Consider the following 27371-nt stretch of genomic DNA (forward strand, 5'->3'; position numbering starts at 1 on the left):
ATATAGTAATTATTTTATATCGTCACTAAAATCACTAATGACTGTAAATTTAATGAAATTCACTATGAAATAAAAATTCTCAATAGCACTCGAATCTCTTGCTCTATTGTCGTACTCTCAGTTCAAGATTGTCGCTTAATTGGAGAGGAAAGGAAAATAGTCAAGTGGAAAAGGCAGGGAAATTACTCAACCTATCTTTTAAATCTTTAATTAAAATTACTAACCTAATTTAAATAGTAAAATTCATCACATCGGGGATAGCAATGTATGCAAAATGGTCAATCTCCTTTGGTCCCAAAGTGGTCTATATCGACCCCTAGGGGTCTATGACAAACTGCAAGGGGTCTATGTCAGCGAAAAAAAAATTTGGAGGCCCATCAAATGAAAATGGTTTCCACGATAGTGGATCATAACACATACACTGATAGTACCTATTTTTTACATCATATTATCTTTTAATATCAAAACATATACATTATTTTAAAAGTAACTATGAAGTAAAAAAAATATTATATATGTTTATAAAATTGTGTAACTTGCAGGATACAGAAAATCAATATCAAATACGTAGGGGGTCTACCCAACATGGAAAAACATGACAAGGGGTCTACTACACAAAAAAGTTTGGGTAACTCTGGTCCAGACGATCGGTTTTTGGCGATTAACTAATTTTATTTATATGCTCTCCTTTTTTAACAGACTTAAAAAAGGAGGAGGTTCTCAATTCGAGGCGTATGCTTTTTTTATGTTTGTTACCTCATAACTTCATCACATTGCTACTTTGAAGGCGGTGCCAACATAGTGATGCATTAACTCGAGCCTTTTAAATCATAAAGTTTTAGAATTTTCAGAAAAACCGGTTTCTGTGACAAATCACGGGCGCATCGTGGGTTGTACGCAATAACGACCTCCCTAGAGACTTAGATTTACCTTCAATGTTCTTTCAGAAACGGCTTTAATTAATACGCCACTGGCACCGCCTTCAAAGTGATCTGAAGGTAGCACATACGTTATTATTTTTCGCTTTTGAGTTTATTTTTTGAATTCGGTTGAACTTTTTTGGTAAAAAGATTTTATTCGTCATCAACCCATATTCGGCTCACTGCTGAGCTCGAGTCTCCTCTCAGAATGAGAGGGGTTAGGCCAATAGTCCACCACGTTGGCCCAATGCGGATTGGCAGAATTCACACACGCAGAGAATAAAGATAATTCTCTGGTATGCAGATTTTCTCACGATGTTTTCCTTCACCGATTGAGACACGTGATATTTAATTTCTTAAAATGCACACAACTGAAAAGTTGGAGGTGCATACCCCGGACCGGATTCGAACCCACACCCTCCGGAATCGGAGGCAGAGGTCATTTCCACTGGGCTATCACTGCTAGCATTTAGTAAAAAAAGATTTTATTATCAGTTAATAATTAACTTTTTGGTACCAGTTACCTGTGAAACTTCATCGAGATTGCATGCACTCCGTTATCGTGTTGTCAAAAGTTCGAAGGCAAGCGCAGTTAATTAGTTACTCGTTACTGCCAAATGCAGCTGGCGAACGTTACTGCAGATGTCTTGCACTCTTCTGTTTACATATGGTGCATTGTATTTCTTTTTTATTCTTTACAAGTTAGCCCTTGACTACAATCATCTGATTGTGATGATGCAGTCTAAGATGGAAGCTGGCTAACTTGTTAGAAGGAGGATGAAAATCCACACCCCTTTCGGTTTCTGCACGACATCGTACCGGAGCGCTAAATTGCTTGGCGGCACGTCTTTGTCCGTAGGGTGGTAGGTTTTTTTTTTAATTTCAGGATCTAAGTATTTTCCGATCGTCAAGAAACTTTACGTACAAAGTTTTCTATACATATACGAGTATATATATAGAAAACTTTGTACGTAAAATATGTTATAAAATTTATTGTGTTTAAATTTTTTTCATTATTCTATAATAATATTATAGGACATACAGATTTCGATTACAGAACCAGATAGAAATTTATGTAGATACACATTAAATTAAAAAATCATTTATTCTATGTGTACATTCAAATGATTTTTGAAATTCAAATCTAATGATGCCAACAGAATTTGACGATGTAAAAAAAAAATGGAATTTAAAGCTCTATTATAGTCACACAATACAGTTCCTACACGGTTCAACTCGGGGCTTAGATATGCACTTGTGTTTGTGTTCACTCAAACATAAACATCCGATATGGCAAACAAAACATGGCACACAATGGAAGTTCAGAGGAACAAACAAAACTGGCTTAAAAATTGTCGACTGGGTATAGAATACCGAAAATGCTCAAAAATATTCATCATCATTATCATATCGGCCGATGGACGTCCACTGCTGGCCTTTTGTAGGTATTATATATTATAATAGTACCTACTAATTTGTAAAATTTTATGATTATCGGTTTAGTAATTAGAGCGTAGACGAACAAAACAAATATTTACAATAATAATTGGTTAAAAATATCAATGTTCGCATTGTGAACGAAAGCGTACAAACATGCTCTTCTCTTAACCGAAGGTCTTATAGATTACATCAATTATTAACACGAAAAGGATAACTACTAGTAATGCTACTAGGATTCCATCTACTAGGTACTAAAGTGTGTATTCATTAGAATAAAACCCAAACGGTTCAAATAATGTAATAATCACTGACCCTTCAGAAACGGGCTTACCTAGTTTAAGGGCCAGGACGTCATTGCAATTTATGTACCGAGTATAAAAAAAAAAAAATTCAAGATTGTCATAACAGGTATATTTTGTTAAAAACTCATTCCCCTACGCCTACTCAAAACAAATAGTTTCGTAAATTAATTAATTAACAAAGAAATACGCAATCCATTTACGTTCACAATGTACCTTTTATTTTAAAGAAGGTTTATGTTTTTAATCATTATCATCATCATATCAGCTGATGGATGTCCACTGCAGGACATAGGCCTTCTGTAGGGACTTCCAAACATCACGATACTGAGCCACCTGCATCCAGTGAATCCCTGCGACTCGCAAAACATGTCGTCAGTCCACCTGGTGGGGGACTGGCGACATGGCTAATTTATGGTAATATGGCTAATTTATCCCTTTCTTAAATGGAGCAATTAAGCTAAGAGTTTGTTTAGCAGTAGTTTAATCAATCATTTACGTTTGATAATATTGAAAGGTGATAATACAAAATTTCACAAAGCCTCAAATCGAGGCCTACAAGCAATAAACGCTAAATTGGTTCAAATTTCATAGTCCAGAAATTGATAGAGAGTTGATAGAACACATTTCGGCCATGAAATACCTAAATAAAGTACTTAGGACTGTTATCGCAATCCAATTTCCATTGTTCACACTGCTTTCACTAAAATGATGAGTTTACGCGCAATTGGGGTTTCCAAGCATCTTCATTTTACAGGACTAGTCGAGATTGTTTTTTTGTATGAGTCATTGAAATCTCCAATTCGATTTGTCGTGTAAGTCGTAGTTTTAGTTCATGGTATACTAAAGTGATTAAACGTTGTTTGTTGTGGTGTAACATGTGGCAATACTGCCAGCCTTCTGGGCACTTTACCAATGACCATCGATTTGGATGAATTCTACGACACCTAAGTCTGTAGATATAAGTTTATATTTCCTTTTATTTTATTTTTTAGAATGGGTTAGTTTAGTTACTAGTAATTTAAATATTATTGTATTTAGTTGTATTATATGTATAAGCACTCTCTCTCCGCGTCGTGTTCCTCATTACTGAGGGTCGTGACCCCTATCACACATTCATAACTTTTTCCGCACGATGTCACGCATTGCGGCTCGGCTTTTCGCGACTTGTAGAGCATCGTGTACTTTTGTATCGAGAGTGGTGCGGATTTGATCTGACCAACGCATCGGGCTACGTATAAGCACATGTAAGTTGAAATAAAAGAATGATGTTTAAATTAAACTTTTTTATCCGGTATATGAATTTTATCTCATATTGTTTTCTGTGTTATTGAGTTACGACACAGTCTAAAATGGGGCGCCAATTTATAATATTCAACCCACATTTTTTATACCTATATGGTCTGTAATCAGATCGTTAAATCTTTCATGGTAAATATAAATGTACGATGATAATTCGCCACAGACTTCATCATTTTAACTTTTCGAAAAAAGAGATAAATTGACCCGTACTGGATATCTGTACCTACGAGTAAGTACCTACCTGGTAAAAACAATTTTAATTCTCAAAATAAAAACAACTGTTTTAAACAAGATTGAAATGTTCAGTCATGATTAACCAATTCAGTCAAGGTTAACTTGTTCAGTCAAGATTACATTATAGATCAAAATATAGATGCTCTTTTTATCTTTTGGCTGGTGGGAGACTTCGGCTGTGGCTAGTTACCACCCTACCGACAAAGACGTACCGCCAAGCGATTTAGCGTTCCGGTACGATGTCGTGTAGAAACCGAAAAGGGGTGTGGATTTTCATCCTCCTCTTAACAAGTTAGCCCGCTTCCATCTAAGACTGCATCATCACTTACCATCAGGTGAGATTGTAGTCAAGGGCTAACTTGTAAAGAATATAAAAAAAAAATCCACTCTTGTCCTAAGTTGCAGTTACCCTACGCGTACATATGAGTATAATTTCATTCTTAGTACGCTTTCATATGAAGATTATGAGAATACGTTAACTAACAAAAAGTTATTAATAGCGTAATTCACAGCCTTTATGAGCAATTGAAATGACAGTAAGATGGATGTTCGAGAAATTAATACTTGCAACGAAGTTACTGTTCTTGCGTAATATTACAAAACATAGTACGTATATTACAATAATACATGTAATGTGATGCATATTGTTCTTCCAGGTGACTCAGCTATCCTACTAATATTATAAACGCGGAAGTTTCTATGGATGTTTGGATGTAGAGTAAAATCTATTTCCATTCCAAATTTTAGCCAAATAGCTTCAGTGGTAGCGGCTATTTGTTGTCTGTCTGTCCGTGTTTTTTTATTATTCGGGCATCACGCTGAAAGTACTGAATGAATTCAAATGAAACTAAGCACGGTTAAAGATCATAAAACGAAGAAGGTTTTAGGATACTTTTGATTGCGAAAATAAAGTAAGAAGGGGTGAAATAGGGGTTGAAAGTTTGTATGGAAAGTCCTTCATTTTTAGAGTTACAGTTTAAAAAATTTGTTCATAAATTATAAAAAAAATACGAAATATTATAGGATCCAAATTTTTTATAATTAAGTGGTGAAATAGGGCTTGAAAGTTTACATTGATATCCACGAGGACGAATTCGCGGGCGTCCTCTAGTATAAAATAAAATCAAAACAAACAAACATAATGAGTTATTTTAAAATCACATTCATGAAATGATATGATATAATAGTAGCATTCATTCACTAAACACATCAAGGCACGCGCATCCTACGCTCTAGTAAATATCAAGTAAAGAAACCAGTGCAGTGAGACACAAAATACGGAAATCATCTAACACAATGCGAGACTTACTTTCGTCCATTTGTACCCTGTCATTATTTCAAAGCGGTTTTAATGCTCCAATGAACGTGGAGTTGTATGGAACTTTCGTTCCACGGTATGAATACTGTAAGTACAAGTATTGTTCCAACTGTGACACGTGGGTTTTATTTAATTAGAACTAAAATTTATTGTTTAGGAGCAGTCAGAGCGGGGGCACACGAGCCTTGCGGCGCCGCAACGTTGTTATGTCGAGCGCTGGACAGTCTGTTAATAAAGTCATTTTATGACGCATAAACAACTGAGCGGTGCCGCTCCGACGTCGCAACGCATTCACCCCTCCCCGCCTCGTCTCAGTGGTTGCAAGTCCGGTGCAGCGCCGGAGCGCAAAGATTTCACCGTATCAGCGGGCACACGAGCGGTGCGGCGCCGCAACGTTGTTATGTCGCAACAACGCCGTAGCAGCGTTGGACAGTCGGTTAATAAAGAAATTTTGTGACGCATAAACAACTGAGCGGTGCCGCTCCGTCAACGCATTCACCCCTCCCCGCCTCGACTCGGTGGTTGCAAGACGGTGCGCTGCCGCAACGCATCGTGTGTCCCTGCTCTTAGTTTTTATTCAATGACAAATCACGGCTTCTTGGTTGTTTGGATGTCTTACCACGAATTTTGTATTAAAAAAAAGTTTTGTATATCACTTTTCTTCATTTATTTCAAAGACTTAATGTTATCGCCGCTTAGCAACGACTTGCGGTACGGACGGCTTCAGTGTGCTCGTGACGTTCGAGCCGTCCACATCTCTTGTTGTGTAATTCTTTATGGGATACTTGGGATAGGCGGGGAGAGTGACTTGAGTGGAAAAGGGGAGTGTGTTAGTCGACTATCAAAGAATCCTTTAACCCTACACACATCGTCCACAAGTACGTGACTTCACTCAAGGTTATTCTCTGCCATTTTAGGGTCTTATTTTGGTTACAGTTTGATTTGTTAATTAAGTTGTCCTGACAAGTGTTGTGAATCATAACCTTTGTTCGACATTAGTTTTCTTATATTTGTAATCATTATTGAGTCCTATAATATTTATTACAAAAAAAAATGGATTTCACATGCGGAAGAAATCTAGACAAAAGTCTGTTTGCAAAAATCGTGTTCTGATGTAAACTTCTATTAAATTATTGATTAAGATACTTAAAATGTGATTAAGTTCCGAGGTACTTAGTAAGTCTATCGCAACTCTGTTTAAGCATCGATAAGAGAGATAAAGATAAAACGATAGTAATGTCCATTACACATTTTGTAAACGAAGTTAACGGCATGACGGAAATAAATAATTTGTAATAATTGAATGAAATAAACCTACGTTGAGTAATTAGTAACGTTTACTGTGAAATACGTAAGTATTTCAATATTTCGACATTAATATAATAGGATAGTGTAAAAGACAAAAAAATGAGAGGTGATGAAAAAGGTAATTAATTCAATTCAGACAATTAATAGCAGAAATTTACGAAACACAGCACAAAGAGGAAATCAAAAATATTTATAAAATCGTATGTAATGGCCTAATCCTATATCTATATTTTGTGACGCATTTTACAACTATGTATTATAAATATAAAAAATATTAACACCACATTTATTTAAACATTAACACCATTTATTTAATTTTGTATTTGTTCATTGGAAATCAATGAACAAATACAAAATTAAATAAATAAAACACAAATCGCATTCAAAATTAAGTAATTAATAAATATAAAAATAATAATATTTAATAATTAAAATAAACCAAATGATTACAGGTGATAATATTGCGCAAAGTTTTTATCAAATTATAAAGTCTATTAAAAATATATTTTCTATTATCGAGGTAATTTAATTATCGCCTCCCTGTTCCAAATAGCCAGAGCTGAGTCATGTCGACTTACTGAGTACCTACGAAACCGTTATCTGAACTAAATGTACAAGTCGGAACGGCCCAGTTTGCGGTTTTACATATCAATGGAGATCTGTGGATAACCGAAGAAGACATCCATTATACATTCACTGTCTGGAGAAATTTCTCTTCAGTGCATGTGAATAGATACGACTTGACACTCAATTATTATCAGATACGGGCTTAGATCATAGTCCTTTTACCTTCATAACTAATAGATTATAAAAGTTTCAACAACTCCTTTATTAAGTATGCTTATTATTTACATGAATATTAGTTTTAATAGTGTGTGTATGTTGATATAGCTATAAAGTATTAATCTGTTTTAATAATGTTCAAAGTGTTTATTAAACGCAAGCTTTTAGCAAAGTCTTATTATAGTGTTAATGAGTATTTAAATGATAAAAAAGCTTGGTTTTAAACTGTATTATACGACTGTGTGCTTAGTTTTAAATAAGTTTTGTAAAATGGTGACAAATAAAAAAAATAAGCCTTGGCTGAGTTTTTTGTGGGCTCTTCTCGGACCAAGGCGCGTTTGGAACCCTCGTAACTTTAATTTTAAGTTTTCGAATGATTATTATCACCATTATCTTAAGTTTAATATTATTACCTGACGTTTCGAAAGAGCTTGTAAACTAAATATATTTGAAATAAATGAATTTTGACTTTGACTTTGACCATAGGAGATCCTTAACCCTACACCAATGGTCACAAGTCCCGGACTCGGCTCGAAGTTTTTCTCTCTATCACACGCTGGACCCTGTACCCGCACTTTAAATCTATAGAATGCGAAGGTGTTAGGCTTGAATTAATGTTTTATTTTGTAACGATCACTATTAATGATAATGATAATAATGATCGGGACGACGTGCTTTTTATGGCACTTGGGCAACATCATCGTCCCAATCCCGAGCTAAGAATGTTTACGGAGAATTTCTCGTAAGAACGAACAGCTCATTACATCATAGCCCAAGCCAGGACCTTGTGATTAAAAGACACAATCTAACCACTGGACCAAAGAGTCAGTTGAATGATTAGTAACTTAGTATACATATACCGGTTGTGTTTTATTGGGTGCGCCGCATCGGTGAGAGGCCGGTCAACCTTGATGTATGGATCAAACACTTCCTTCTAATAAAGTTATTATATATCGTTGCCAAGACCTTATGTTTTTGTTCTCTCATTTGCCTTTGTCATCGTCTGTTTTTCCACATACGATAATTCTACAATAAACAAAGGAAAAACTTTCGCTTTGAAAAATATGTGATGAAGCCCTCACATCCTTTACAAATATAAATAGAAAATGTTAACTAAAGTAAAAATATTACACTAGTAACATTTTCATTCGAAAGTGACCTCAAACTTGATTGACAAAATACACAGAAATTCGATAAATAACGATTAGTAACTAAAAGGTTTATTTTATTACATCAGCGTCATAAAATATTCATCGAAAAATGTTCTTTACAATCGTTTAACCAAGTTGTCAAATCGAGGCCGATTCTAGTTTGCTGACTCATTCATATTTAGTGTGCTTTATGACCAGTGTCACTAATGATTACTATATTACGTTTAACTGAGACCTTGACAATAACAGCACCTGATAATTATCTAAAAGCTTTGATGCGTACTCGCCATATGTTAAACTTTTTGACCCATATCATCAAACGACAAAAGAACTCGTTTAAACGTGAACATGCAATTTTAAAGCTTATTCTGAAAGGATTAAGGTGGTTATCGTTTGCGTAAATTTTCCCATTATTGACTGTAACCGCAGCTGGATTTTGTGTTCACCTGCCCGGAAGAGGGTTTCAAAAGATACATTAAAAGTGTATACGCCAAATGTTACATTTAAATTTGCGATAAAATTGCGACGCAAAAGGAACACCTTTTTTAATTTACTTAACTAACCTTGGAAATTACCGTTGAGTACAAGAAATATAACAAAAAACTTCAACACCATAAGGCACTTTGTTTTAACTAACCACATTAGTATATTATTTTAAGTTAGATGAGTCAAAAATACTGTAATTTTTTTAACTAAAATAATATCAATAATCAATAAAATTCATATATTTCCTAGTAATACGTTCACAATTGTCTTTAAATAATCAATAAAACATTTTATCGACACGGAAAAATGTTCATTAATAACCGTTCCAGAAACATTTATCAGAATTTCTTCTTAACAAATTGTTTCCTATCTTAACTCGTGAAGCCAGTTTGATAAATTGACCTGTCTTTTTATTATCTTCAGTTAAAAAACCATTTGTAAGATTTTCTATATTCATTTATTTTTCTTTGACATGACACGATTTAAAAACTAACGGAAGATGTCTTATGGAAATCTGCTACTGTTAGAAACATAGTTCATATCCTAATTTCTAAGTAGAAATCTCTCTTTCAATTATTATCATCATGTCTGCGTGATTTCATCCAAGCAGAACCTGTTTTCCAGGGAAAACTAGATGTAACCCACTAAGCCATACAAGACTGCACATTTACTTCACAAAAGTTTACCCAAACCAGAATACCCACTAAAACCCAGCGGGGCCAACTGCGTCCTATTGGGATGTAAAAGGATCGCGAATTGCATGCACCCAGATCCATTTATCACTAATACTTATTACATGGTATTTTCAATAAGACTGCTTTGGAGCTTTCCTATAATAAACTTATATTCTTAACTAAAGTTATATTCTATAAGAATATTTGGATCTTTCCTATAATAAACTAATACTCTTAAATAAAATTATATTCAATAAGAACGATTTGGATCTTTCCTATAATAAACTAATACTCTTAAATAAAGTTATATTCAATAAGAATGATTTGGATCTTTCCTATAATAAACTAATACTCTTAAATAAAGTTATATTCAATAAGAATGATTTGGATCTTTCCTATAATAATCTAATACTCTTAAATAAAGTTATATTCAATAAGAATGATTTGGATCTTTCCTATAATAAACTAATACTCTTAAATAAAGTTATATTCAATAAGAATGATTTGGATCTTTCCTATAATAAACTAATACTCTTAAATAAAGTTATATTCAATAAGAATGATTTGGATCTCTCCTATAATAAACTAATACTCTTTACTAAAGTTATTTTCACTAAGAATGATTTGGATCTTTCCTATAATAAACTAAAGTTATAAATTAAAGTTATATTCAATAAGAATTATTTGGATCTTTCCTATAATAAACCAATATTCCTTTATAAACTTATATTCAATAAGAATGATTTGTTTTTTTCTATAATAAACTAATACTCTTATCTAAAGTTATATTCTATAAGAAATATTTGGATCTTTCCTATAATAAACTAATACTCATAGATAAAGTTATATTCACTAAGAATGATTTGGATCTTTCCTATAATAAACGAATACTCTTAACTAAAGTTATATTACAGCTACAGCATTGAAATGCAACGAGAACATGTATTGCCTCCGGTTTATTGTTATTTTTTACTACAGCAAGGCTGATTTGTTCCGCATGCAATGTGACAATTGTACTTTTTTATCAATACTGTATGATACTCAGGCTACTTGCACAATCCATTATTATCAAACATTACCAGCTAATAATAAGTACTCTAGACATGGTTAAAATTAATAAGAAACATTTTATTGTTTGACTTAAAAAGAAGACAATGTGAATATAAACTATGAATCCAATACAGAAGGTAGTCTTGAATAGGTTTAGGCTGAGTTTATGATTAAAATCTTTAACACTTATTTCTACCTTGTCTGATCAGAGTAATATCAGCGGTAGAATATTGATCAGGCTGCTGATGTATTTGATATTATTTTGATATCTTCATTTAAATTACTTAAATACTTCATTTTTTTTCTGTGACCAATCCAAATAAGGCAAACATAATACGGCCATTTTTTTTATAAACGAAGTTTAGTTGTTACTGCATAGAAATCGTAATATACAGAAAAAGTGTTGATAAACAGACATTTTTGTATTTATATATTTATTAAACAGAAAATCTTATAAGCTTTGTGTAGTATATACGTAAAATGTATGGTATTCAGACCATACATTTTACGTATATAGATTAAGATGTAGATGTATAGGTAAAAACTAAATTAAGTAGGTCGAAATGCACTATTAAGTGCCGACGCCAATCTTCCAAGGAATTATGATGTTAAGGATTGACAATTTCTGGGTAACGATAATTAAGATTTATTGGTACTTTCGCCTGACATAGTGACCAAGCACCTACTTACAGATGCAATTACGCTTCGCAAAAGCGTTTATAGAATTCCATGCTCGTCTGCAAAAAGCTTCATGCCTTCTACTTAATTTGATGAAAAATCCATTTTCTTCGTTTCACTTATCAAAGAACTGCATTATACATAATTGCACAAATGTCAGAAATGTAACTTGTTCTTGCATGTAAAAAAATATATATTTTAATTCATTTTATCAAATCGTTTATTCTTTGATTATTAATTCTTCAATTAATCCAGTGTAATCGATTATTTTCTTGACGACTACTAGACCATAATGATGTGCATCGTATTAGTAACTGAAACCGATATAAAAACAATACAATAATCTCTACAATAAAATAAATATCAATAAATAGTTGTCATCGTATATAAAAAAATATTTATAAACGTATAATGTTTATTTCATGAAGCATCATTAAGGAATACTTGTTTCAAAATTGAATAATCCATATTTATATCTCATTATTGGTAATAATACTTTCATAATAACGTCATACAGTAAATACTTGTGTACTAGAATATATCTGATATTGATTAATTGAAATAAATGAACAACCTGCAAAAGGTCTCCGTTTCGTAAACAATTTGTAGCTTGTCGTGACCGTTGTTGTTTGAAAGTTTAAGTAATGTATTGCAAAGAGCATAAAACTGGCTACTGTACATAAATAAATGTTTGAAACTGTAGTGACAATAATAATGATGTACGATAGCAAAGTCTTTGTGAGAAAGCGTACTGAAACAACAAAAGTGAGAAAGATGAAAGCGGGATCGCATTTTTTCGCAATAGTGATCTCATATTCCCAGACCTTCACAATGGCGTAGTTTGTAAATAAAATGAGATTATGACTCGTAATAGTCAGACAGTTGTAAGCATGGGTAACGAAAGTGTTGCGCCATCGCTTTAAACAACGTTTGGTTGAAATAATTCGAGATACCTACGTGGATATAATTAATTAAGCTTTCGCTTTCATACATCTCTGTGGGATACATAGCGATGATGTAAAGTTAATACGAGTCGACATTAATTATTCGAGTAGCGACACGCAACACAAGAATATACTTGAGTTATTTATCAAAGTGTTTTATCTAAAACTAGCAGACACGTACGAGTAGTAGCTCCCGTTCCCATGGGAATACGGGGATAAAGCCTAAGCACTCACAAACAACGTACCTTAGGTACTATACAATAATAGATCCAGAGATTCCAATGTCGAACTTTACCTCTTTATAACATTAGTTTAAAAATATAGACAATTTAACCAAAAATAAATGTACATCTTAGTAACAAATATAGTAAACGTTACACCATCGTCAGTTTATAGTTGAAATGCAGGGGTAACGAAAAATAGATAAAAGAAGATAACGTAATGAATATAATGCTGGCATCCATTGAGAAGTAGGATGTAATAAAGACTTTCTGGGATATATAACACAGATAAATAAAAATACGAAAGGAAAAACGTAAGGTGAAGCAAATTGTGACGATGGTGTAACGTTTAGAAGGTAGAAAAAGTATTTAGCCTTTTTAAGATTTTTACCGCTACAGGAAAAATATGGTAAGTAAAATAGACAACAGAAAACATAGTATTCTTTTTTTTTTATTTCTTTGCAAATTATCTTCAGTGTAATGTTTTTTTCATTTACAATCATAATGTACTAACGATTTAAACAACATTAAAGATTTTTTTATTCAATATTAGGAAAATAGTACTCAACTGTTAGCCCAGCAGTGATAAAGTTCGATTGCATTGTAATTTCAACACAATAGCACCAATGGCCTCTAGGTTTCATTCTCTATTCAACATGATAAATTGGTAATTACATACAACTAAAACGCTTTTGGGCGCGCTTAAATTCTGATTGAATGGTAACGATACCTCTATAGAATAAAGAATGGTGACTATTCGGTTGAAGAGATATATAGAGATTTCAGAGAACCAAATAAATCGATTTGTTTGTACAAAATATCGTTAAATCGTTTTGGTTACCCGTAGATTTAGATAGAAAGGTACTTTTTTATTAAGTGAAAAAGAATGGATCTATTGAAACTGCACATTACTTTTTCAGCTCAATATGAAATAAATAATAAGAGTTAAAATTTTATAATAAAGAGGTAAATCCAGATACAAATATCATAATAAATTCAACATTTTCACACGCTAAATTTTATTATTATTATTATCATAAGCCTTATCGAGATCTACATTTTGGCCTTTTACGTCTTCGGCAAATTGCTCCTAATACGTGCAATTTATGCCGTAAAAAGTTATTTATTATGTCTTTTGAAACCAGCCCATGTTCGTATCAAGGTCGTTGTAGTCAAAGGGTACGCAAGTACTTGAGTATCTCAGCATCATACTTTGACTTTTACTTTTATGTGAACACAATGCTTGCCTTTATTTCAATTCACATAAGACTTCTAATACGTTAAAAAGATACAACCATTGATGTTAACGCCGAATGCCAATCAAAACTGAACTTTCATTGTAAATTTTAAGGTACAGTTTCATCTGTGATTCGCCAAAACTGAGTATCAAATATTTAAGAGTTCGTACGCTCTAGCTCAGAGAGGTAGGTATGCGTACAAATGCCACATTTTACCCCGCCCGTTACAATAATCCAAATGTCAGATTCGTGATTTTTGTCGTGAAATGTTTTGTAACCCACTGTGTGCAATTCCGTACACGCTTGTATATCTATGGTAAATCTAATTGCAAATGATTCAAACCCAGACGAATTATGATTCATAGATTGATATACTGCTTAATTTATAAACTTAAGCCGTCATACTTAAAGTTTAACCTAGACGTCCTAATAATTTGATTGTGAGCTCATTTGTACAAACAAATAAAAATTGTTTAAAAGCTTTCATGGCTTTAAAACCAATCAATTGTAAATATAGTTATACTTTGTCTTTTTATCCAGAAGAGGAAAGTCCCGTTTTTGAGGAATAGAAAATTAACTTTAGACTTAAAATGTACAGCGTGTGTAAAGTAAATAATTGCAATAAATTGAGTTAAAGATATTGTAATTCATAAAGATTGCGTAGCAGCTTTATTTTTAAAAGATTTAATGACCAGTAAACGAACAGCAGTAGAACAAAATACAACTGCAGAACAAAATACACTAATATAAAATAATAATAAAACCTAATAATAATGACCTGTAATATTCTAGATAGTTTTATCATATTATAAACATAGATCACATTAGTGGCATCTGCGGAGATTCCCAGCTATCTAGATAATGCGGTTATAATGGCCGTAGTACCAACCTACAATACTGGTAGAAAGTTGGTTGAGTTATTTAAATGAGTCTGCGTTTATTCAAATCGTTGATGTTATTTATACATAAAATAAATAGAGCATTTCCAATTTTATCTTACTATTGAAAATTACCATGAGAGACTGATTTTAAAATTATGGTTTAACATTAAGCGTAACAGATAGCATAGATAGCAATCTTCAATTTAATGCCTATACAGCAGTTTCATGGTCTAAAAACCTAAACGATTACCAAGAAACAGATAAATCAAGAGATCAGTTGAACGTATGGTTGATTTTATGGGAGCTTATGATATTTTAAATACGGTTTACTGTCCATAATCTCTGCAAATCTAAGAAGTTCTTCTTGCAAAAAGTTACTATTATGCTTACGTTATTCTATATCAATTGTCAGTTTAATTTAAACAAACGAATTTCGTTTCCTAAATTCTCCTTCAATATTTTTATAAATACAAAAGAGAAAATTATATTAAGCATTTTAAAATTATTCAATTGTCAGCCGAAAACATTATTTGAACTATTGAATTTTTCAATGTCAAAATCATGTTCAGACAAAGGCAACAACTCTGGCGCTACTTATATGTATGATTAAGCAATCATCACAACATACAAGCAACTTCAAATACTTCTCATTTTTAACGTACGATTAATAATTTCTTATCGTTTTCACTTTGTTTTTACAAAATTAGTAATCTATACTAATATAATAAAGCTGAAGAGTTTGTTTGTTTGTTTGTTTGTTTGTTTGTTTGTTTGTTTGATTGAACGCGCTAATCTCAGGAACTACTGGTCCGATTTAAAAAATTCTTTCTGTGTTAGATAGCCCATTTATCGAGGAAGGCTATAGGCTATATATTATCCCCATACTCCTACGGGAACGGGAACCACGCGGGTAAAACCGCGCGGCGTCAGCTAGTGGAAATAATAAAATAGCTTTATATGTTAAAACGAAATATCAAAGAATCTATTTAAATTTCCAGTAAGTTTTAATTTGACCGATCTTAATAGACTTTGGTTTTTTTTAGTCACTCTACAAATGTGCTGGTATATTCATATTTATAGAATAACTACCTTTGAAGAATTTGCCTCGGTCACGCCTGACCTCGCGTTGCGGAAGAAAATCGTCTGGCTCCAGTTACTTATTTACTTCTAATCTTTCAGTATTGCTATCGATCATTGGCAAGCTGATTTGCTCTAAATACTTGTCACATATTTTATTACTTTGTGAAATAATCTCAGGATATCAAAATACATGTTTAGGAAATCTGTGTTTTCATATGCGCCAATATAATATCTAGGACTTACTGTTTCTTTCACTGTTACCAGATATTGCACCAACGGAAAACTTTAGAAAAAATATTCGATCTAACTCAATATTCATGAGAATGGGTTATTCATACAAACTTTTAACCCCTATCTCACAGCTTTTAAGTTTTATTATTGCAATAAATTTAAGTACTTTTATAAATTTAGCATAGAGAGTATTTTTAATATTATTGAGAATTGAATTTAATTTTTTTTTTATTTAATACATATTTTTATAAATGTATTGGATTTTTTTCCTTAAAAAAGTTGTTTAGTTTTAGTAAGTCTTTTTTCCTAATATTGTACGTAGCAATTCAGGTAATGTATTATGTATAGCAATAAACGGCACTAGGAAGCCTTTGATTACGATATTAAAAAAAAATCTTGCATCATATTTGTGCATTTTAGCAATAGATCCTGTATCGCAAAGAGCCCATAAATAATTTATTCTCATTGATGTTAGTGTTGATATTTATGTTGTTTTTTATTAACGTGTTTTGTTAAAAATACGACTAAAATTTTCCATTATTTGGCTATTATTTTAGCATCCCGATGTACCTTCAGTTTTATAAGCGTTACTTAGCAGGCACTCGTTATGGTAAACAGTTTGATTAGCAATAAGATACAAATTAGAGGCTCTAGATTTTCCATTTAAAACGATTTCATTTTTCAGATTAAAGCAGAATAAGATCAAATTATATTATCATTACCAACATTAACATTAGTATGATTTATTTATTCGAATAGCTGGTTTTTAAAGTAATAGTTAACGGAATAATCAAATTAAGTGGAAAACCATTGGCTATAACAATGCAACACCGGACACCTGCAGGCTTATTCACTATCTTTAACGTATGCTTGTTGACATATTATACGAGATTGAGATTCTAGGTAACAAATGTCATCCGATGCTTACTGGTGGATATCACACAGTAGGTAAATATGTTGATAATAAAGACCAAAATAGTGAATAGGCCTACTGGACAGTGGACAGGGCATATCATGGATTTGGCTACTCGTGTTTTTTTTTTTATATTTTGTACATTCATTCATACATAGAACCTGTAGGCAATGTACACTGGAAAGCGTTGTCAGTCGACTCCCCGCTATGTGCACTGATAACATCAATCAGGTAAAAGGGAGCTGGATGCATACAGCTCAAGACTATAATGTTTTGAAGCCCTATGTCCAACAGTGGACGTCCATCGGCTGTAATGATAATGGTGATGATGATATAATAAAGAAATATAAGAGTTACTTTAACATGTTAATGTCAGCCGCTGATGATCAAGTAAACTCACACGCCCGACATCATGATTCACATAACAACATGCACATCGACCAACACACGGTCAGTTTTAACGGCTTTCAAGCTGTTAGCGCTGCAGGTGTGCTTACTTGATCGTCAGTGGCTGGATAAAATGAAAGATAACGTTTGATTTTGAAAAATGTTTTCTACTGGTAATGTTAACGGTTCCTTGACTTTTTACTGTTAATACATTTATCCGTGTATATAAAAATAAATACGTCGTCATCAACCCATATTCGGCTCACTGCTGAGCTCGAGTCTCCTCTCAGAATGAGAGGGGTTAGGCCAGTAGTCCACCACGCTGGCCCAATGCGGATTGGCAGACTTCACACACGCAGAGAATTAAGATAATTCTCTGGTATGTAGGTTTCCTCACGATGTTTTCCTTCACCGATTGAGACACGTGATATTTAATTTCTTAAAATGCACACAACTGAAAAGTTGGAGGTGCATGCCCCGGACCGGATTCGAACCCACACCCTCCGGAATCGGAGGCAGAGGTCATATCCACTGGGCTATCACAGCTCAATAAAAAAAATAAATACGATTGCTATCGTAATACGCAAAAACTGGCTGATTACGACTTAAACGACTATTTGGATTTTAATGCGGCATTCGACCTTGGATACTTTTATTACAGATTGTTGTTGGCAAATGATAAATGTACCCTTACAATAAATTACCTTTTTGCAGACATCTCAATACTAACTGAAGTCACATAAATTATTCTTGCTATTTATATATACAAGTTTATTTGCTGTATTCGTTCAGTTATGTTCACGATGCCGAGAAAAAAGTCATGGTATTGTTCTGTTATTCTGTTAATGTTTCAAATCATTAAAATTGATCAAGATGGAGTTCGTAGAAATAAACCCAGATAATATAAAAAATATTAATTATTTTATACTATTAATATATTCAAAATTAAAGGTAAAAACAAGTATAATTCAATGATTTATGTACTTAAAGCAGTTTAATTTTAATAGTTTTATTTATGATTTTAAAATAAAGATTTTCAAAAAGCTTTTTGGTTATTTCAAATATATTATATACTTCCTTAATTCCAAATTAAAACCAAATTACTAACCGTTTTTGAGATATAAATATAATTAATCGAGAAAATATAATATTTATTGTAGTTGTAACAAAAATCCTGCATATCTTGGACCTTGGTATAGTTTACAGATTTTCTGCGTTATTGTCCGGTTGTGGCTAGATATAATACTATTAATAACACCAATAAGCGTGAAGTTCATCTAGATTCTGCGTATCTAGAATTACCTAGACGTCTTTGACCTATAACGTTTTGCATCATTCTCGACTTTATGTAAAATATCTACCTATCAATTTAAATTTTAAATATTATTTGCAAGTCGATCACTTATAGTATGAGATCCGGTATAAGAAATATATACCCTCATCTCCTAATTAATTGGGATATAAAATAAATGATAGAAAATATTCACATTGCCACATGTAAACGATTTTATTTTATTTAATCTCCTTCCCTCATTGTTTAATTAAAAAAACCGTATATTATTCAATACAATATACCCAAAAGAATTTAAAAACTAAAAGTTGCCTGCTTTCACACTGCAACTGTGGGGTTGCCAGAAACATAAACGGGAGTACGAAAAAGATAGTCACGTGACTTAAATCCAATATTTGTAATTTTTAGTGCGTGTTTTTTTTTAAATTACTTACTTAATTCTTGATTAAACGTCATCGTAGCCAAGCGTGAGTCTATATTTAAATATAAAGAAAATCCAAATAAATTAAATTATTGTCTGTTGTATTTACCTTTGACTTCGATGACTACAATACACGTTTTGAAAGACGATCACTTTTCTATATTTGTTTTCTAATTCTGTGTATATTATCACTACAGTGTCTTACTAAAAAGAGTTTTATTTTAATATATAAATGCGAAAGGTCATTCATCTCAAAAACCGCTTGACGTATAAAGATGAAATTTGGCAAGGAGGTAGTTTCTAGATAGTAGAGGTCCACTAAGAGCATTCTTATACAATTTCCTTTACCAATGCAAGAGTATAAAATAATACTGAACAGTGTAACTCGTTAAGATAACCACAGAATAATCGTATAGAGCAACCTTTATTCGCGCCACTCAATATGGCGTCAATTAAAACGAACGCGATAAACGAATCGAAGGCTGATACTGTCGCAATATTAACACGGCCCCTGCCTACGTAAATAACACACATTTTATTGGGAGTTATTGCATAATTACTGAGGTATGATCGAACTTGCTGACCCACCCAGGCGTCACTCACATTTATGTAGATACCTACCTGTACATGAAAATCACGTGAAACATAATAGGGATGATGACAGTTTTTTTTTTAATATATATAACGGAGATGAAGCCGTATCCTCATTGATAAAAACTACGGGCAGAACCGCTGACCTGACATTGGTCATCCATGCCATTTGCCACTCCTCATCTATCTCACGGAACACTTCGCATATCTCGGCTCATGACCACGAGCTAACTGATCAAATAACTCACTTGCACCAACATATTATATAAATAATTAATATATTTTTTTTAAATCAATCTTGTAGTTTCATATTTGCTACAAACAAACAAGCAAAAAAGCTTTCCTGTATAATATTAGTGTCCAGTCCATTAGAATATTATAATATATTAGATTACTAGCAGACGCCCGCGACTTCGTCCATCTATCTGTTAATGCAGGCTAAAATATATCTTAATACCAAATTTCAGCTAATTCGATTCAGTAGTTGAGGCGTGAAAGAGTAACAAACATTCATATCATCAAAATCATCAGTTTTCGCAAATCTCGGGAAACCATGGATTTTTTCGGGATAAAAAGTAGCCTATGTGTTAATCCAGAGTAAAATCTATTTCCATTCCAAATTTCAGCTAAATCGCTTTAGTAGTAGCGGCGTTATAAAGTAACAAACATCCAAACATACATCCAAAAATCCATACAAACTTTCGCGTTTATAATATTAAGTACCTAGGATTATTATAAGAGGCAGGTACATACAAAATCTAGTCGTACGAGTACCTACTATACTTATGAATATCTCCAACAAGCCGATCGAAAACTATAATCTTATTGGAAATGTTCACAAAGTCACCGATGGTCGTGAAATGAATATTAAGCAGGTATTGTGATATGCGATTTCCTGACACTGCCATTCGACTATGTGCCAGTGGCGAAGTGTCAATATTATAGTTATAGACAGTAAATAATAATCAATACATCAAAATAATAATAGATACATAAAAATAATTAGTGTCTGTATGTGATTGAGTGATGACAAAATAATTATTTTCTAAACTTTATTACCCGTGACGCAAAAAAAGGGGTTTTATAAGTTCGACGTGTCTGTCTGTCTGTCAGTCTGTCTGCACTATAGCTCCCAAACGGATGAAGCGATTTCAGTTTCGTTTTTTTTATATCAAAGGTGACTTACGGACGAGTGTTCATAGACTTATTTGATGAAAATCGGTTGAGCCGTTTAAAAGTTATGGGGATTGAAAGTGGGGAAGAACAACCAATTGTCTGCAAATATACTCGAGTGAGTTCTCAAATTGCATTGAAAGCGCACTGAAAGAGAATATTGACAACTTGATCGAGAGTGTATTTAATAATTTCATGATATTTGGGGGTTTTCCAAAATTTTTCATTTTATCTATACTAATATTATAAAGCTGAAGAGTTTGTTTGTTTGATTGAACGCGCTAATCTCAGGAACTACTGGTCCGATTTGAAAAATTCTTTCAGTGTTAGATAGCCCATTTATCGAGGAAGGCTATAGGCTACATATTATCCCCGTATTCCTACGGAAACGGGAACTACGCTAGTGAAACCGAGTGACGTCAGCGAGTGTTATTAAAAATGTTAGCCTATTTGTCTATTTGTCCAGACTAATCTCTAGACGGCCTGAAACGATTTTAATGGGACTATCACTAAAATTTAATAATGTTTACAAAGTAAATATTGTAACCAATATATTACAAACAAAATATACAAAACATTGTTACCAAAGCTCGCTGGTACAAGTATAGAATAATTATTATTTAATCAATCTCAACTATATACCTAATTTATTCAAGGCTATAAAAAAGAGACATAATATAGGTAAAATAAGAAAAAAGATATACATTCATAAAAAGCCAAATTCACCAAAGAATACGGTTCATATTCAAATTGCCTTCAAGATAAAATGGTTCTTCAAACGGATACGATGGAGAGTATCAAACGAACACCAATTTACCAACACACTATTAAAATAATGAGGGAATCATTCACCTCCAGACGCCTCACGTATCGCGTTTTCATCATCATCGCTAAAGGGCCAGGCTAAATTATTCCCTCAAACCCCATAGCAAATGAAAATAAACCGTAACCCCATTGAAATAAAGTTCAAAATCAAATACTTGTAGTTAAAGTGCATCAGCACGTTTCGGCGCTAAAAGTATCGATTATTATGATCGATAGCTAATTTGCAGCAAGCTCTTGCTGGTCCCATTGTGAATATCGTGGCAATTGGGAGTTATTTTTGGGTTAAATTTATTAAAATCATCGTTATTTTACAAGGTAAAAAATTCCTATTCAAATGTGGTCCATACTTTTGAATGACCTACATGGATTTGTGAAAAGAAAAACTAAAATCATGCCATTAGCATTTACGGGAAATACGTTCACAGAGTATAATGCGTTTCGGTGGTAATCTTATATTAGTTTTTTTGAACACCCAATCTAAAATGAAACTATGACAATATATTTTAGATTGTTTTTTTTTTAATTACAAATATAATTTAGGGATTTCTCTACATCTTACTGTAATCATGACCAAGCGCATTATTTTTTGACATATTGTCATAGTTGTCAGGCTATTTATATGGGCAATAAATACTTCTAAGCCTTCCTACTTTTTTTAATATCAGCCAGTTTTAATGGCTGAAATGGAATTAAAAAAACCGTCAACTAGCCTATTAAACGCCATTACAAAAGTATCGATTAAATCAATTATCATTTAAAAGCCATTCATCAGGCAATGAGACAAGATGCTGAACTGAGTCGCAGTCGAAAGTAGTTATGCATAAATTTATAAAAGACCCAGTCGCCAAACGCTAAGAGAAATTTAGAACAATGGAAGCGAATAATCGATTTCACGGTGTCGATTGTTATCACTCGCAGCTTTGACGGCTGTCGGTACTTATTTATAATCCTTTTGTATCTGACACTATCTTTCAATCGATTGTTAGCGTAAATCAGCGATTAATCAATGGCTTCAATATAATCCGATTAAGCGTTCAACATTCAATAAATTATATTTAACTAGCAGACGCCCCGCGGTTTAACCCGCGTGGTTCCTGTTCATGTAAAAAACGTGTAGGTATAAAATATATCTTATTCGGCTAGGATGTAACTTTTTAATGGCAAAATAATTTTCAAAACGAATGGATCTAGATATCCCTACAACCGTACAAACTCATAAATCTTTTTATACGAGTAATACAGGTATAGAAATATTGCTAGTTAATATATATAATATACAAAGTAAATATACTCAACACATAATTGTAGCCAGTAAATATATTTTCTTTCGTTACCTACCTAATAATTATGACGTCTAAAATAATTCACTCATGTAGGATAAAAAAGCTGCAATTTAAGCATAAATTAATAAACACTATACTTAATTTTTGCATTCATAAAGATGTTAATAAAAGCAGTATTTTTAAAAGTGAACAATAACAAAACCATATTAATATTATAGTAATTTTAAAACAGTCAATGTATTAATTAACTTTGGTTCTAATTTCTACGGGTCATTGTCTGACCCAGACCTCTAAGTTATGTAATATTATGACTATTTTTATGAGTTCTTAGTGACTTTTAAACTCGGCGAAAGTAGCAGGTGTTACATCGTTATAATAAAACAAAACGAATTTTGATTTTCACTGTGACAGACCGGTTGTAGATTTGGCAATTAATGTTTATATTATGCCGAGTTTCTTTGTTTGATTGCAACATAACTTTTGAACGTTAGCCTCCATTCGCACGAGAGTTTTTTAACGGACTTTAAAAAAGCGTTAGCGGGCGTTCGATATTTCGTTATTATATTTATTAAACTTATTTATATTTATTATATATTAATAATAAATATAAACAAATTAGCGCTTATATTCTGACGGTACGAATAGTGTTCTAACACTATAATCCTACATGCTTTGCCTAAGTTAATCCATTCTTTGACCATTCCGATTATAATTCGTTACTAAGAGGTGGTACTTTAAACTTTAAAGAATACAGAATTTATTTTCATATCCTAAATATTGAGACAAATCGTCAAAGACTAACCTATCTGTGCTAATTATATCTGAACTTGACTCAATTATTTTTCGATATATTGCGCTAAATTACTATAGTAATTACTTTAATACCCATTGATTGCATTTTAATATGTTCATAATAATTAATACATGTGTTAAAAGGTCACTAGGTATAAACAAGGTTAATCAGCTACGTCGATTATAATTAATTTATTTAGTTCTTAATTTTATCCTTATTCTAGATATTTCCTTTTTAAAATTGATGGATTTTAGGAATGATAGTTGTTCATATTCGTGAAATGCATTTGCATGAGATTTTGACTGTTTTAAGGGGTTTAACCCAAAACAACGGTTGAGTTTTAAGAATTTTTCAATAACTAAATTTCAGCCAGGATTAGGGAAGTCGAGTTTTCTGGGCCGATTGAGTTTTTCTTAATTGGTCCAGGTCTGGCTGCTGGAAGGGTTCGGCCGTGGCTAGTTACCACCCTACAGACAAAGACGTACCGCCAAGCGATTTAGCGTTCCAGTATGATCGTGTAGAAACCGAAAGGGGTTTTCATCCTCCTCCTAACAAGTTAGCCCGCTTCCATCTTAGATTGCATCATCACTTACCATCAGGTCAGATTGTAGTCAAGGGCTACGCGTGGTGCGCCCTTAGCTGTATCGAGGGAGGCCTTTAAGGGATTTAATAACATTGGTCTATTAGCCGCCTAATATAATTAACATCAAATCAATAACAACTGTATTTTTCGTATTCCATAAACCCATTGTTAACGAATGGCAAAAACAAAGGCAAACACACAGGTGGTAGTTAGTGGTTTTGATCAGTTAGCAATAAAATAATAGTGAATACTAAATAACGTGACTTAAGAATTACTTACAATAGCTAGTTTTCGTGTATATTTACTAAAGTTACTGAAAATTAGTTAGATTCGAAAACTAACAAAATGTATGGGAATGACATTCACTATCGATAGGTCACGTGATCAAGTTGTCGATCGGATCGGTCATTCTCATACATTTTGTTAGTTTTCGAAGCGTTAACGTTTGTAGAAAAAGAATCGACGTGACGAGACGATTCTCTTTCTACGATCGCAAACGCTTCGAAAGCTAAAAAATGTATGGGAGTGACATTTGCTATCGACAGGTCACGTGATCAAGATATTTGCCATACATTTTTCTAGTTTTCGAAGCGTTTGCGATCGTAGAAAGAGAATCGACGTGCCACTTGGCTACAGGGGCAGATCTTGGTTAGTTAAAATAGGCTGATAATGAAGATGATTAGCAAAAAAATAGCAAAACTTATGTCAACTCGTGAACATTCGTTAGTGAAAAATTAACACTTCATTGTTATAAAAAATTACCACATTACACAGAAGCGTTAGCATTAAGTTGCAAAAGTTCACGGTTATGCTAAATGGCTAAAATATTCTTCACTTCAAATTGTTAAATAGAATCGAGTGACCTTTGCTCATGATTAATTAGATTTATAGTACCTACCTAAATATCATTTTGTTCTATTCTATACAACGTAGTCGACACAAATAAAATGTATAAAATTTGAATTAAATTTAAGAAACCTCGTTTAGATGATCGTAATAGTATGATGTTTTTGGCATGTTTGTAGTTGGAAAGGCAAATTGTTTAACACTTAAATAGGTACGATTAGTAATATTATAGTACAACCGGACAAGTTGACAATGGCCGATTTTCACTTATTTTAACAATTTTACAGCCGTTCAACCTTATAGGGGTTGAATTTCAAAAATTCTTGAACCACATTTGTATTTTAAATTTATTACATAATTTATGCACAGATTTTCGTAACTATAACTTTAAAAATGAACTTTCCCGTATAAACTTTCAACTCTTACTTAATCCCTTAAAAATAGCCTGTTCTGCTTGCTCTAAGGTCTTTCCCGTATAAACTTTCAACCCTAATTTAATCCCCTTAACTCTTTGTTTTAGGGATTAAAAATAGCCTGTTCTGCTTGCTCCACGGTCCCGTTTATCACTATACCAAAATTCATCTTGATTGATTCAGCCATTTAGCCTTGAAAAGGTGACAGTCAGACTTACTTTCCCATTTAATAGTACCTACCTAAAGGGTTTACTATAACCTTCAAAGCTTAGTTGTATGGATTGTTACTGTGTTAATTTGTTACATCTGCCTTTCTAAAAGTTAAATAACAATTAATAAACATTCGCGACGCCAATCAATACAAGTAATTCTTATTATAATAAGGTAAAGCTGATACCGGTTCGCGCCATATTGGCATGTTTATAAATGTCAGAATACTAATCTCAATAACCTTTAAGCAAATGGGCGTCCTTTACATCTCAACTGTTGTATAAAGTTTAGTGTGACTCATGTTGTGAATTATTGGTGCTAAGAGCGCTATAAACAAAAAAACAAAAAAAGAATTTTCAAAATCGGTCCATAATTGACGGAATAATCGCTGGACATACATAAAAAAAAAAACATACATACAGCCGAACGTAGAACCTCCTCCTTTTTGGAAGTCGGTTAATTATAAATTGGTCATCGTTACATATTCAAAGTACCTATTATCCCGGAGTTGGAAGGGTTATGGTGTTCGTGGTTCTAAGCACCAATCTCCCCTTTCTTACAGGGGGAGACACTAATAGATGTGCAGAAGCCTAAACCGCAATGAGCTAAAATTAGCTGCTAAGAATGAATATATTATTTACTAACTGATGCCGCGCGGTTTCACCCGCGTGGTTCCCGTTCCCGTGGAATATGGGGATAATATATAGCCTTCCTCGATAAATGGGCTATCTAACACTAAAAGAATTTTTCAAATCTGATCAGTAGTTCCTGAGATTAGTGCGTTCAATCAAACAAACAAACTCTTCAGCTTTATAATATTAGTATAGATTTATTACATTATTTATTTATTTTTTTATTTATATATTATTATATACATATTCAAAGTACCTATTATTCCGGAGTTGGAAGAGTTACGGTGTTCGTGGTTCTAAGCTCCGATTTCCCCTTGCTTATAGGGGGAGACACTAATAAACGTGCAGAAGCCTAAACCGTAGTGAGCTAAAATAGTCTGCTAAGAATGAATATATTATTTTATATTATAGGTATGTTACGTTCCTACGAAATCACCGCAATTCGTGATCCGAATTTAGCTACTCCACTGAGCACACACATGCACATATTTGTGTTTATTTACATTATATCTTTACTAATTATATAGTGTTTACACTTCCTGAACACACAACTCGACATTGTAGACAATGTTCAGGTAATATTATTTATATAACTTTCGTTGTTTAATAAGCGACTAAATGAAATTAAGACACATTTTTCCGCCTTACTTTTCATTAGTTCTTTAGTTCTTTAGTATAAATATTGTTGAATTATACACATCAAAACGAGATGATAGATTCATCGACATCACCAACACATATTCGGCTCACTGCTGAGCTCGAGTCTCCTCTC

At 32.9% G+C, this 27371-nt stretch overlaps 1 protein-coding gene across 1 annotated transcript in view; it reads right to left on the bottom strand.

The window, feature by feature from the left end:
- Window positions 1-27371, bottom strand: part of LOC112053988 (uncharacterized) — a 171362-nt gene that overhangs the window by 88894 nt on the left and 55097 nt on the right. The window lies entirely within an intron of this gene.

This window comes from Bicyclus anynana, chromosome 15 (genome assembly GCF_947172395.1).
Source record: "Bicyclus anynana chromosome 15, ilBicAnyn1.1, whole genome shotgun sequence".
Classification (NCBI taxonomy): Eukaryota; Metazoa; Arthropoda; class Insecta; order Lepidoptera; family Nymphalidae; genus Bicyclus; species Bicyclus anynana.